General features: G+C 55.3%; 1 long non-coding RNA gene across 1 annotated transcript in view; it reads right to left on the bottom strand.

The window, feature by feature from the left end:
• LOC126052464 (uncharacterized) overlaps window positions 1-14,114 on the bottom strand; it is a 36,826-nt gene extending 22,712 nt beyond the window's left edge. Inside the window, exon 1 of the long non-coding RNA XR_007510047.1 lies at window positions 14,035-14,114. This is a non-coding gene — a long non-coding RNA (uncharacterized LOC126052464). The remainder of the gene's footprint in view (window positions 1-14,034) is intronic.
• Between the last annotated feature and the right edge of the window lie 662 nt (window positions 14,115-14,776).

The following is a 14,776-nucleotide window of genomic DNA, read 5'->3' as shown; positions in this document are numbered from 1 at the left end:
CAGTTTCCAGGCAGCCGCAGCCAGACCACAGTCCCACCTTCCCCCAGCATCTTTCTCTTGGCTAATGACACCCAAAGCACCGTCAAGAGCCTGAAGCCCCTTTGGGGACAGATCCTGCAGCCCAGAGCGCTGCCTGCCCACCACCAACCACCTGCGAGCAACCTGTCGAGAGACACTCCAACTCAGCGGCTCCCCAACGCCCCACTTGCTCAGCTCCACAAATATTTGAATTAAGGTCCCCTGGGGAGCCGCAGTCACAGAGTAACTGATTTCTCCTCCTTCATTATATCTCTGTGTAATTTACCGAGGGACGGCGGCGTGTGCCTCCGTTCGAGCGAATTCCCAGCAGGACTCCCGAGAGCTCACAAATCAGGCAAAGGCAAGGCATTAGAATATGAAAGGTGAGGCTGGTCTCCCCACCAAGGCTCATCTCGCTCTTCCCCGACTCCGCCAGCCCCGAATTGTGTTTTATTTCCGCCTGCTGCCCCTTGTGCGAGCGGGGAGGTGATGGGTTGGGGACAGGCCACAGGGCTGTGTCCCCAGCTCTGTCCCCAGCTCCTGCTCCCTTCTGCGCAAGAAGAGGAAAAGGGTCCGCTCCCTCTTGGCAGCACCTCAAGAGATGCCAAGGAAGCCAATGCAGCAAAGGTTTCCAAGTGAAACCATGTCACCTGGCTTTCAAATCTGACTTCTTTTCACCTGGATGCCTGTGCCTCAGTTTCCACATCTACAGAAAAGAGTAGTCACTCTCTCCATTTACTAGTTTAAGACCCTCAGCACTTAGATGTTGGAGGTCTGTAAAAGACAACTGGCATTATGGATCCATCTGTGTTGCAGCTCCAGCAAGGAGGAGCTGGAGGACAAGTTTGCCAGCATAGCTCTATAGTTACCAGAAAGAGCTCAAAGAGTCGCCAAGGAGAAAGAGAAGAAAAGGGAGAAAATGAGGAACTGGACCAAGGATGCACAATTGAACTGCTTGGCTTTGTTACTTTGTGAAACATGAAGTGCGAGGAGGCTGGTTTTCAGCAGACGCGCCTCAGTCTGAACCCAACCCAACCAAACCTATGGCCAACCGCCATGTCTCAGCCCTGTGTTGAGGTGCCAGGGTGGGAGCAGGTCACCCCGAGAATGGGAGGCATTTGTTTGTGGTGGCGAACGGAGGATGACTGGACCTCTCACAGGTCTTTGCAGCATCTACGGGCTGGGTAGGAGTTGTCCTTCCCCAAAGCCCCTGGCCCTGGCCACCACCAAGGATGTGACACCGGAGCAAAAAGCTGGCCGGGCTCGGACGCAGCGAGCTCTCTGTTCCAGCTACGCTGCAAACAGCGGAGGGCAACATTTTGCTTCCTGGAAACCCAGAGAAAGAAGTATTTTTTCTGAAGAGCTGCAGCTCATAGGCAACCTGTAATGGAGATTTCAGAAAACTGGGTGTTCCCCCTTCCACCTCCTCTGTGAAGACAAAGACTTGGCAGATGGTGGTGGTGCTTTACAGGGCTTCTGCTAGGCTTTTCTTTGGGAGCGGGGTGCGCAAACCCTCACTCTCATGCTTCCCTTCAGAGGTATGAGCGATGTGAAATCTGCCCATCCCAAAATCTGCCCGTCCCTAGGCTATCTCAACTTCTCAGAGCTCTTCGAACAGGCTGACTTAAAGACCTGGGGCTGTTCAGCCTTTAACAAAGAGCTCCTTTCTCCCCAACATTTGCCAGTTGTTGGAGTTAAATAGGCTATGCTGAAACCAAACCAAACAAAGCCCCTGCAAAGAGGCTCCAAATCCCTGTCCCCTAGCCAGCGCTCTGAATTTCCCCCCTGAGCCCGGGCACGGTGCTCTCCAGCACGCTATGGCTCGCTCCCCACTCCGAAAGGTGGGCACGACGGGCTGAAACAGCGAGGTTGCGTTCGCTCCTGTGCTTCTTGCTACTGGGCATCCATGGGAGGAGATGAGGGGGTGTCTGGGGGGGGAAAGTGTGCCACAGAGCTGCTCCAGCCTCTGCCTGCAGTACCCCTGCTCCGTTGGATTTGCTTGGGACTCCAGCCACGTTGCTGCTGGTGTCACGAACCCCCCCAGCGTAGCGCAGGACCGGCCCTCGTGGGTGCCACATGGCTATCCCAGGTGTGGGGACCCTGGCGGGACCTTTCCAAACGTGCTGCCCGACCTCGCAGCCCCCACAGGGCACGTTCGCTCTCTCCCATTTTGGGGGGCAGCTCCCCATCACTGGGCACCGAGCCCTCCTCCTCCCGGCATCGCGGCTACCAATTTGCTGAAGCAGCTGCCTTCCCCGAGCAGGGAGGTGATGGCAGACGGGGGTCTCCATCAACCAGGGGGGGGATTTTTGGCAATGCCAGCCCCTGGAGGGGCTGCTGGCTCCCACGTCTCGGGCGTACGAAGCGTGGGGGTCCGGGGGCTCTCTGTGCAGGCAGCTTTGATCAAAGCGCCGAGCGCAGCCCAGGGCTGGGGGGAGGCAGGCGGCGTGAGATGAAACGGAGCAAAGTTCTCCGGGTTCGGACGCGGGAGTTGGAAAGGATTTGACGGCAGCTTGGAAAAGGAGGAGGAGAGGGCCGGGAGCAGCAGCGTTCAGCAGAAAGGAATGTCCTGATGGGACGGCAGCCTGAACGCCGGCCAGGACCCCCCCTTCCCAAGGCTGTTTAAAAGCCCCGGACCTCTCCAAGCCCTTTAATTGGCGCTTTAAAAAACTTCCTTGTTCCTTGACGCGGCGAGGTTTGCGTTTCATGCCCAAAATGACTCAATTCCCCCTCTCTCCCACCCCATGCAAAAAAAAAAAAAAAAAAAAAAAATCTCCTTTGAAAGGTTTGCTAGAAGCCAGCTCCGTCCCCTCCCCGCCAGCCCCGGTAGCCCCCAGCCCTCACCCCACCAGCCTCTTGTGTGTATTCTTGTTCTCCCCTAATAATCCACATCCCAGCTGCCTCCCTCTGCCTTCACCCTCCTCCTCCCTGCCTCTCTCGCTCCCTCTTTCTCTCTCCTCCCCCCTTCCTCCCCCTTTCCATAACTCAAAAGCTTGTCAGGCTGGTTCCAGACTGCTGGCGCCAGGCTTCACTCCAGGAAAAAAATAAAGCAAAAGAGAAAGGCATGCAAGGCAAAACAGCCCCGCCACATGAACACACATCAAACCAGCCCTTTATCTCCCCGGAATGCTCTCCCCGCTGCAGAGCTCCCTACCCCGGCCCAACAGACGCGCACTCCCCATCCCCGTAACCCTAATGCAGCACCGCCAGGCTGCAAGCGCACACGCCCCGGCAGAGAAAAGCGAAGGAGCAAATACAAGATCTATTATTTATCAGCGTTATCAATTATTTAGAGCCCCAGCGCGGGGAAGGGGTGGGGAGAGGAGGCCTTGGCGGAGGCGGCTTTTACCCCGGCAATTCAGGCGAGGAGCTTCTGACCGGACCCACCTCCCCGCTGCCCCCAGCTCCTGCCCACCAGCGGGATGATGGGGTGTCTCCCCCGCCGTCCCTTGCACTCCACCCCACCAGTATGGGGTTATTTCTTACCCCAATCCTTCCTGCCTTCAAAAGAGCAGGGCTTCCCCCCACAGCAAGCCCCAATACCCAGCTCCAGAAGCATCCCAGTCCCAGAGGTCTTGGACCCGGTGCCCAAGCGAGGGCTGCACCACCCCACGCGTGGAGTGGCCTCCCCAGGGCAAGGGCTCTCGCACGTGGGGACCCAGCACCCTGCCTCCTCACCCAGGGAACTGGTCAGCCCCCAACAACGTGAATTTTGTCATCAATATGCACTTTCTCAGGCAATTCCAACAGCAGTCTTCCATTCAGTGGTGCACGCCTCCATCCCAACTCTCCCCGCAGCCTGGAGGATGCACCACACTGCTCGTCACCACCCCAAACTGCAGCGGTGGCCGGTGCAGGGCTCTGGAGCCCCAAGACACCCCACATCCAGCCAGCCCTGAGGGAGCTGTGTCAGTGCAGGGCAGGAGAAAGAAGGTGTCCATGGCTCTCCACCTCCTGGGGGTTTCAGGTCAGGTCTTGATCCCAAAGGGTCAAAACCAACATCCCAAACCCAAGACCCAGCCCAGGCTGCAGGAAGAAGACTACACCAGACTACACAGCCCCTTTCAGCTCCGTTTTCTCTTGGATTTTGGAGCAAACCCCGGCCCACCATCTTTGCGGTGCCGCTGGCAAACAGCACCATTTACCAGGCAGGTGACACCGATGGGTAGGGGCTTGTCCATGGGCCATTGCCACAAGCTCGCAGATGGCTATCGCAGCCTCCCCACGAGGTAGCCGCCTTTCAGCAGCAGATCGCACTAAAGTAGCTACAGTGGGAACGTGTGATGAGGTGGGTGTGCTAAGAAGATTTTTTTTGGCAGACTTCGGGATGACTTTATTGCTCACAAGTTCTCGAGTCATGGCTGAGTAACACACTCATTGCATGTTTAAAACAAAAAAAAAAAAATCCCTTACCCCAGCACAAAATAAACAGCCTGGACAAAGCATGTTTGCTTTGCTCCTCTTCCCTGCTCCAGCTTTGCATGGCCGGGGGCTGCGAGGCTCCCACGTGGGCTGCAGGCAGCCGCTGCCTACGAGCCCTGATATTTCCCCTGCGATTTGGGAAGAGAGATGGGCAGTGGCTCCCACCAGATGTGCGCACGAGCACCAGCCCCCTCCCTAGACATCCCCCAGCGGGTCCCCTTCCCAGCCGATGGGTTGGGTACCTGAGGCAGAGCAGCATCCTCCACTCCAATGGGATCTAAGGGAAATTACTTTAATTTGGGTGGCTGAATCAGGGCCGCCAAGCCCAGAATTTCGCAGTGGAAGATGCGACCTCAGCCTGCCATGGCCTCAAGTGTTTTCTTCTAAGGACAAAGAGTTCTGCCCCGTGGTGCCGTGTCCCCGGCCGAGCTGTGTGAAGACCTTCAGGTGAGACCTTCAGATGCACCACAGAGGATAAATTTCTCCAATGCAGCTGCTGGTTTGGATGCTTCTGGGTGCCAAAAGGGTGCAGAGCGCCATGTTGTCTAAGGACAGAAGCGTCCCCACCTCCGGTGCCTTCAACTCTAAGAAACCAGTAGCTGCTCTTGAAAAGCAACCAATGTATTTCTAACCTGGAAGGAAAACTACTGTCCTCTGCTCCAACCGAGTCAATGGTGGCTGATCAAATCCCTGCGGCAACTCAGAGCGATCAGAAGATATTAACTACCTGCCTAAGCCCACGGGTGCAAAGAAAGTGCTCTCCTCTTTCCCAGGTAGGGAAATGAAGGTGAAGAGGGACAAAGTGACTTCTCCAAGGTCACCTGGGCAATGCTGCTGGAGAGCTGGGAACAGACCCCAGGAACTAAGGTTTCTGCTGTCTGGCTCCAAAGTTCTCATATCCACCCTGAACTACCTCTGGGTCAAGCCCAGCCTTCCCACAGCCCCATGGACCGCACAGAGCCCTGATGATGACTTCTGAACGTCCCTCCACTGGAGAGAGAAGGTCGGGAGCATGAATCCCTCCAGATGTTGGCTTTTGGGTGCCAACAGCTTCACAAGCTCCTCTCCAGCCCCAAAGGAAGACCTCAACTGGGATGGAAAAATCCTTCCCTTGAGTAAAGAAAGAGTGGGACCTGCTTTCTGCCATTTACTGTCCAAGTTCTCCCACACCAAAGGCTAAAGACAGATGAAAACTAGCTGGAAGAAGGGGGAAACGACCAAAATTATTAATCCCATTCTATTTTAATGGGTTCAAAAGGGATGTTTTTGTAAATTCTCTACTACATGTTCTTTTTTTTTTTGATTTTGAAAAACAACATTCCAGAAAAAACAGCCCTTATAGTTGCTGTTCCTCCTCCTGAAAGAGCATATCTTGGGGAGAAAAACAGGGCAGCTTAGGGAAGGGAGAAATATCACTGAAGATTGAGGGGGAAAAAGCAGAAGGACAGGAGGAACCCTTCATTTAGAAATGTCACCAGCAGTTTTGCAAAGAAGAGAAAAATCCTGTTATGTTGAGAATTTTTCATGAAAACTTTGTGTGCATTTGTTTTTTAAAGGCTGGGTTTTTTCCAGCTAAAAATAAAACTCCACATGAAAAAAAAAAAAAAATGTCAGCCGTCCCTGGGCACAGCCGAGAGCACTTGAAGGGACAGCAGCTACCCTGGGACGGCTTGTGCCGCTTCTCGACAGGCGGCCCTGATCGTGGTGACACCGCCGGCTCTCGCTGCTTGCCGGGGAAGGTTGGAAGGACGTGATCTGCCCCGCGCCGCCTTTAAACAAACCCGGGGACCCAGGTTGGCAGTGCACCGTGGCGGATCTGCAGTGGGCCGGAGCTGACGATCACCAGATTGGGGCCACTTTCTTGCAGCCAGCTCCTGGCACAAGGGGATGCGGATGCCCGAGAACATCCCTGGTCACACGTGGCTGTTGGTGGCTCCTGGCCGAGCTCCCAAGCTGCCCTGCTGGGTCCATTTGCTGCAATTCCCAGGGGGCACCTCTGGGAGCCCTGGTCTGCTGGGGGCTAGCCCTGAGCCGCCCCATTCCTCCAGCCCATCCCGGGGAAAAGTGGGAAGCAGCAACACCATTGGGGCAGAGCACACGGGTGCCGTGGCTGGTCCCAGCTGTATCCTTTTCCCATTTCCCTTCCATGCGTGCAGCCGGGCTTCCCGCCCTGCTGAGGTCAGCTCCGGCTATTCTCTCCTCTGTTTCCCCTGCTCCTGCCATGCACTTCCCGTCTCCCTTTGATATTTCACCTTTGCTGCGTCATTCCCCGTGGGCCGTTTTGGGGCTTGGGTTCACGTGGACGTGCTGTTCCCGGCTGTTGTTACAGAGCCGAGCCAGGGCTGAGCCTTGCCGTCAGGGACCGCTCGTGCTGGGCAGCACACGAAATAACCCGGCTCGCACAGATAAGCGTTCAGCTGAACAAGCACGAGCCCGAAAGCTGAGCTTGCACCAACAGCCTTGAGCGGCACAAGAGTAACAAGGGGAAACGCCATGAAAAATAACGAGGAGCTGGGAGGAAACAAAGGCTGGGCAAAACAGGGAGCATTTCCAGCAGGCAAAGATGGCCAAATCTGGCAATCTGCTCACAATGCTGGGCTTAACCAAAGCTGAACAGGACTTGGACCTGGCCCGGGTTGGGCAGAGGAGCCATCTCGTGTTGGCCACCCAATGCCCTACTGCTGCTGAATCAAGGGAAACCCCATCTCGAGTGGGGGGCAGATCTCTCCTGGGCCTTACAGATGGGACACCTGAGCACCCACTCAGCTGACACCGGGAGCAGCAATCTGCTGCAGCACAAGCAAAATCCCCAGGAGGGTTTGGGAGCAAGCACCTTCCTCATGCTCCCACAAAGACCCAGGGAATTCGATGCCGAAGAGAGCAGCCGGCTTCCTCCGCAGGAGGAGCGACCGCTGCGCTCGTACGTGTCCCATTTCGGCCAACCGTCCTTTCCACCAAGGAGCCACAATGTTGAACAAAAAAATGTCCCCGCTGGCCTCTAGCACTGCCTGCCCGCGCTCCCCATGTGGCACCGGGCCAAACCCGTTAACAAATGACGACTGAAAGGAGAGCACGCATTAACTCCATGGTGGATTTCCCTCAACGGACCCCAGCGAGGAGCATTGTCTACTCCACCACGGCAGAGCCCGGGCCGGCAGCGCCGGCAGCACGTGGCACTCACCCATCAGAGCAGCCGCGGTGACGGGTCACTTTGAGCTGCCTGGACCCGCGGCGTCCCCAGGACACCACTCCAGCTCTTTGCCACCGACAGCCGACATCTGCCGGCGACCTCCCAGTACGGGCTACAGCCGAGCCGCGACAGCCAGATGAGATGCTGCGCGCGGGGGCTGCTCCCTGCAGTTTTTAGGGAGGAGGTGGGGGGAATCTCATGACATGAGAGCCCGGAAAAGGGGCCTGACCCCACGTTATAGATTTTTGCCCGTTTCAATGGGAATCACTGAAAATGCTCCACCAGTACATTTCTTTGGAGGAACACAAGCTTACTGAGATGAATGCTGAGGGAAGGGCTGCGTGCCTTCTCCCCTGCGCTCTCCTGCCCAGCTGCTCCTTTCAGCAGAGGCTCAGCCCAGCCTAGGTCACATCCCGCCCTGCTCCGGGGCTGCTCTGCAGCCAGGGATCACAAACAGTCCCATCCTGCTCTGCAGGTGGGTCCCAATGAAGAGTGGTGCCTCTGGGACATGGGTAAGACCTCAAGCGCTTACTTTGCCAAAAGCTTCCCCATCCCCTTGGACTGCGTCACCTCTGCCACTGCCCAAGGAGGGACTAGGATGTCCCCAAGCTCTCCCCTCCTATGTCCTTTCCAAGCAGTAAGCTCTCACATGGTCATGGATGTGCTCCCAAACAATCACAGACAGCACTCATCCCTTGAAGTCTCTGTTGGATATCATCCATAGGGGAAAACCCCTCAATGTCCTCTCCACCCTTCTTTTAGCTCACTGATGCTCAGGACAAGGTTGATCCCTTCAAACACCAGCACAACATCTCTCAATCTGGACCTTGGGGGTCCTTCAGGAGTGAGGAGGGGGCTGAGAGGAGAGATGTAGAAGAAAATAGTCCACCATGGGAGTCCACAATGGCTTGTGGACTTAGCAGCCCCAACTCTGGATGGTGATGGTCTCCTAGCCCATTGCAAGGGGCAGCAGGGATCAGACACCATTTTGTGTTTTCAGGCTCAAAAATAGAGTGTTTGAGTGAGTCACAGGGATTTTTGTCCCTCTCCTGGAGGCCTTACATTCATTCATTCTTCCTTTCTTTTGTCATTTGCGATAACATGAAATATTAGTCGGCTGGACTGAATCTGCAGGTTTTACTCACCATCTCCAAAGGAAAATACGACAAAAAAATACACTGGAACAGTATGGCCAATCCTGAGCATCCAAAGCTCCTAAAGATTTCCAGACTCTGGAAAAATCAGGGAACAGCCTTTAAAATAGTGAGATTTGCAAGAGAAAAAAAAAAAAAAAAAAAAGGAGACCAGTTGGCTTGCTTTTATTTCCTTGCTGATTTTTGAGCCTGTAGGCCACTCTGACGTCATGCTGCTAAGCTTGTCTCTGCAGCCATGATGTAAGAAACCCTTAAACCAGCAACCCCCCCTGCCAGCACTCTGCAATCACATGGCTTCAAAAAAAAAAGAAAGAAAGAAGGAAACACTGGGAGCCAAGAGAAACCTCAAGAAGTTTGGAGGACCTCTCAGAGGACTGAGAGGAGCATCAGTGGGCAATGCAGAGTGAGCGGTGCCCTCAAAAGCCCCTCTCTACCTGTGGGGTAATGGACAGCTGGGGACATGGGTTTTTGGAGCAGGGCTGCGAACATCGCCGAGCGGCAGCGTGGCCGTGGTGCGTGGCTGGCTCGCTCTTGGCAATCAAGGACAGTCCCAGGAAAGTGAAAAGACTTCCAGCACATCTCAGCAATTTCTCTCTGCTCCCAAAGGAAGCGTGTTTATTGGAAGCCATTTTCTGCATACATAGCCCTTTCCTGCTGTTTCCCACAAACTCAGACTAAAATAATTTCCTAGGCTTGAGGACGCCAACCCACAGCTTCCTAGATGGATGTGCAGAGCTCAACCTTGAGCAAGAGACCAAAGACATCCCCGAAATCCTGCCCAGAGCTCACCCAGCTCTCCTAAAGTGGAGAGAGTACATCCCCTCCCCAGCAGCACTTGTACCAATTTCCAGCCACTTCGGTGCATTACTCCTCCCCCGTGCTTTCCTCTGGGGGTCTCAAAGCCCTCTTCAACCTCAGGCCCATTCACCCTCCACACACACCCCAGAAAGAAACATGACCCCAAATCACTGCCTAACACGCAAAGAGCAAAGAGCAGTTTGCTCAAAGACCCAGGCAGTGCAAGCTGGCAGATAAACCAGTCTTCAGGCCCTAAAAGGACTGGTGTGCAAGGGGAACAGCAGAGATGGAGACAGTCAAGTGGCAGGGGTCTCCCAGCCCACACCAGCACCGGGCTGATATCTGCCCCAGAGCAGGAAGCTGATGATGGGAACAGGTCCCTGTTCACACCAGAAGGACATGGAGGTCCCCATGCAGCAGCGCTTTGGGGGCTGCAGGGGAGAGCTGCTGTGCTGCAAAACCAGCACTGCCCAGGGCAAGGACTGAGGTGGGGTCCACCCTCCCCAGTTCTGCAGCCCAGCACCAGGTCCCACCAGCCAAGAGATGGCCGGAGGGGTCCCTGCCTGCACCCCTGCTAGCTCTGCTGCCAGCCTTCCTCAGCCACATCGTCTAGGCTGGAACTTGGCTGGGACAGGCTGAGCCCACACAGCATGGTCCCCAGTCCGCATCCAGCAGCCTCAGCGACAAAGCCACTTGAAGACCATGACCATGATGGTGAAAACCACCATGCGTGTGGCCTGACCATCCCCAGAAGAGCCCTTGCCCTGTACTCCGAGGCCAAGCAGCCCATGGATGTTGCACGCTAAGCTGCTGTCCTCGAGTTTAGGGCAGGGAGGAAAGAAGGAGAATTTGGAAGAGTCTGCGTTTGAAGCTGCTTGGGGAATGAAGGCAAGGGACTGCAGCGCTCTGGAACTGGAAATGGGCAGGACACAGTTAACGCCTGGGTCTTCGTGCAGGATCAAGAGGAACTTGGCTTCATATTTCACGTGTGGGATGTTGCAAGAGGACAAGGAGCCCTGAACCCCAGCGGCATGCGTTCCCCCCCAGGCTCGGCTGCAGGGACAAAACCACGACATGTCCGGCTCCACGGCCGCTCCGCCGAGGGCAGGAGCCTCCTTCCCGGTGCAGAGGGCACCGCTGGCAAAGGACGTTACCACCACGCCAAGAGACGCCGAAGAAACGCCAAGGCCGTACCGACTGCACGGTTGGCATCGAGATGCCGGCAATTTAATAACGCACAGCCGAGCGGTTGGGGGCTGCTGGTGGAAGGGTCCCACTCATGGCGTGGAGCTGGGGCCTTCGTACCGCCTGGCTCCCCGGCTCTTGAAAGCAAATACAAAGGCTGGGCTCCCCCAGCCCTGGCTGATGCTCGACCTCTCCGTTGTCCTCGCTGCACGCCTGTCCCAGTTCCAGCAGCCGGTTGCTACAGCAACTGAGCTCTGACTAATCATTTGCGCAATGACCTTTTTTCCCCCCAGAGAGAGGGAGGGAGGGAGATGGAGAGGAGGGAGGGAGGGAGGGGAGGAGAGGCAAAGCAAGCAGAGGTTAGCAAGAAAAAGCTGCCAGGGAGAATGGGGGGTTTTTATGGCGATGCAAGATTTTGAGGCAGGGGGGATGCGGAGAGGAAAGCGGGTGTTGAGTGGGTCCCCCACTTCCCAGCTCTGTGCTTGAGAAAGGATGGATGGGGGCAAAGCTGGTGGCTAGCGGGCAAAGCGCCTCTCTGGGACTGTTTCCACAGGCGAGGGGGTGGGGGGGCTCCAAACGGGGCTGACACTGCAGCCTTCCTCCTCCTCCTCCTCCCTGCCCCACGCTGACCCCAGCTGCCGCCGAAGGGCCAGAAGTCAAGAATTTGGCTCTGCCTCACCATCGAGCGCCTGTAAAGGGCTGGCCAGCCCTGGCTCAGCCTGGCTCGAGTGCCCTGAGCACAAAACCTCACGGGCGGGTGGTGTTTGGGGAAGCTACACCAGGGCTGAGCTGAGCTAAAAAGTCCCGTGTCAGCGTTACACCAAGTAGGAGCACAGCCGGACTCTGCTGAGCCATGAGAACCAGCCTGGGAAGAAACCTGAGCCCAGCTCCAGTGGCTCCGATGGTGTTACTGGGAGGGCTTCGCTCCTACCTCTACTGCCTTCAGCTGAGCAAAGACCAGGGTCAGGTCTGGCTCCAGCTCCAAAACAGAGTAAATAATGCAAAAGCCTCTTCCTGCACAGCCCTGAGGAGCACACGTGAGATCATATCTTACTGACTTGGTAGAAGAAAACAGTTTAGAGGTTGCACATTGCTCCTCACTCCAGTTGGCACTTAGAAAACAGAAGCTGGTGAAACCAAAAAAAGCAGTGGCAAAGAGGTCCTCCTCACCAAGGGGTGGATGGTTGTGCCGCCAGTCCCAAGTTTTCATGGCAAAAGGATTTGGGCTTTTCTCCAGTTGGATCAGAAAACAGTCACATCTGACCTTGACCAACCACAAAGTACTAAGCCAGCTGAGATGGACAATAACGGAGATCCCTGGTGACCCAGAGCAGAAATCTATGGAGAGTCACAGAAGAATGGGTTGGCCATTTGTAAAGAAATGGAAGTTTGAAGAAAACAAAATGTTTTTGTGGACAGATATTCCACAACAGAGCCTGACAAATTGCAGTTCTGTTGTGTGAATTGGAGGAGAAGGAGAAGGAGAACTTGGTATGACTAACAAGCAAGCCAAAGAAGAATGAGCTATATCCTGAACGGTGCTGAGCGTACACTCCCCACATGCAACTCCTGCTGACACATGCTGGAGCTCAGGACAGGGAGTTCTCATTGCGTAAGATAGAATCTCATTCAAAGAGGTATTATGGTGGCCTTGGCTGCTCTGTCCTTGCCCTGTCTTTCTGCACCAAAGACAGACCCTTTCCTTAACACAAGTCAGACAAAATCCTTGCTCCAAACACCTCCAAAAGGTCCTGGAGCCAACCCTCCTCTTTCAGCTTACCACACTTCCCTCTGCCCATCAAAATAATGCAAAGGACAGAATATTCCTAGCAGGCATTCCCCAGCTAGTTTGTACAGCTAGAAAATGTAAAGCAAGACTCGCAAAATCATCTGCGATTTATTTAAGGCACATAAAGGAGAGGCCAGGTTGTGAGGAATACTCTACATGCGGTGCGCATCCAACATATTTCCCTTATCAGCACGACTTGGCACCTACAAAAATTCCCACTGCAGCACCTGATCCCAAACTTGGAGAAACCAACAGGAGGGTTTGCACCGAGCCTGTACTGGTGCCTATGCTACGTGGGGCATTGCAGGCAGCCACAGCTTGCTCTGCTTGAGCTTGAACAGATCAAAGCCATGTCAAACCCAACATAATAAGTGCTGCTGAATGGCAAGATACGTTAACTCAGGCTTGGAACTACATGGCCACGGTCACAGGGCTTGCAGATCCAGCCTGAGCTTGCTCCTGCCTCCGATCCAGCTTGTAGATGAACCTGGGGCTGCAGTGAGTCTGAAACACAGCATGTAGAAATAAAACTCCTTTCCACCTCTTTTCGGTTAAATCGCTCTGAAGCTTGCAGAGCTCCACCAAGGACAATTATTTCCAGCATGTGCCGTGCATGAATGCTGCAAGCAAGACAGAGCTGGAGTTTCATCATAGCCCAGCTTTGTGTGCAGAGCGAAGAAGGAGGAAAAAAAAAATAGAGAGAAAAAAAAAAAGGAACTTGGAACTGGAGGCCCCCCCAGCCTCACCCTGATCCCGAGGAGGCTCCGCTCTGCTCTTGCTCAACCCGACACCGAGAATGAGGAAGCGGAGGAGACAGGCGGGGGAGGCGGAGGAACGGTCAAGCTGAAGACAAACAGCCTCTGAGCTGGGCAGCTTGGAAAGCTTCACAAGCGAGAGGGCATGGGAGCAAAAAGCAGGCTGTGTCCTGCGCTGGAGATGCCTCCCCATCCCCATCCGGACTGGGGGGCTCTGTGACCATCACCCTGGAGGATGCTCAGGGTTTTGATAACACAAGTCCAGGTCTTAAAGGAGATGGTCTCCAGCATGGAGATCTGCCAAGCCCTGCTGCGTTGGCAGCCCAGATCTTGTGTACCCAGGCTGCGGCTGGCGACGACCGAGCACCCACCCACCCACCCACCACGCAGCCCTGGCCAGGTGCCTCTGCACCGCACAGGGACAGCAGAGCCCTCGGCGGGCAGAGCCATGCCATGCCGTGCTAGCCGCAGCCAGCCGGCTCTCCCCCTTGCTCGGTTAGAGCCAGCTTTCCGCACAGTCGGCAGCTCAGCAGCTCGCCTCCGCACTCTGCAATACCAGGAACCGCAACGTCACATTCGCTGCAAACAGGAGTTCGCATAAAATATTAAACCCCAGCCAGGGGCGAGATACTCCACGAGGCTCCACGTGCCCAGGACTGGTCTCCTCTCATCCCAACATCCCAATGCCCCACACCTCGCCGCTCCAGGAACCATGCACCTTACCTCCCCTTGTCCTATGTGCCAATGGCCGCTGTCACCTTCCTCGTCCTGCTATCCTCATCCATACACATGGGCTGGTCTCTCCTCATCTTGCCCTGGGGGAGGAAGAAATCCAGCTGAAGGGAGTCCAGTGTCTGCACAGCCCAGGTGGTGACAGAGTACCAAGACCCCAACATGATATTCTCCTGCTGATTTGCCCTTCTACCTTGGTATGCCAGTAAGGAGGTACCTTGACCCCATCCCTCTTCCAGCAAAGGCCAGCATAGCAGAGACATGAAGGGACATGCCCGAGGCCAAGGAGGCCAGAGAACCAGGCAGAGGAGTCGGTTGGACCCACTTGTTTAAAGTTCTTTACAACAAGCAATATTAACTGTACCCCAGCAGTGTTACTGCCCGCGAGGGGTGGTCAGACGACTGCGACCGATCAGTTCAGGATGACCCTACGGAGGAAGGAGGCTGCCCAGCCCTCAGGTAGGACTGTCCCCAAGCATCAACAGGGATGCAGACACCGTGCGTCTTCCCGGCCGGCCAGCCCAGGATCCCACCCAGCTTGTAACCTTCCCTCCATGCAACACAGTCAGTCCACAAGGCGCAAGGACCTGGGAAGAAACACAGCTTATGTGGAAAGAAGAAACACAGCTTATGTGGAAAGAAGTGAACACATAAGGTTGAGGGGGGATGCATCAGTTTAATTTCTGTTAAAACCACACCTTGAATTCACCCAGCACAGGGCATGTGTGGAATA

This window comes from Accipiter gentilis, chromosome 29 (assembly GCF_929443795.1).
Source record: "Accipiter gentilis chromosome 29, bAccGen1.1, whole genome shotgun sequence".
Taxonomy (NCBI): domain Eukaryota; kingdom Metazoa; phylum Chordata; class Aves; order Accipitriformes; family Accipitridae; genus Astur; species Astur gentilis.
Note: the sequence above shows the minus strand (reverse complement) of the source record. Positions and strands in the feature narration are given on the sequence as shown.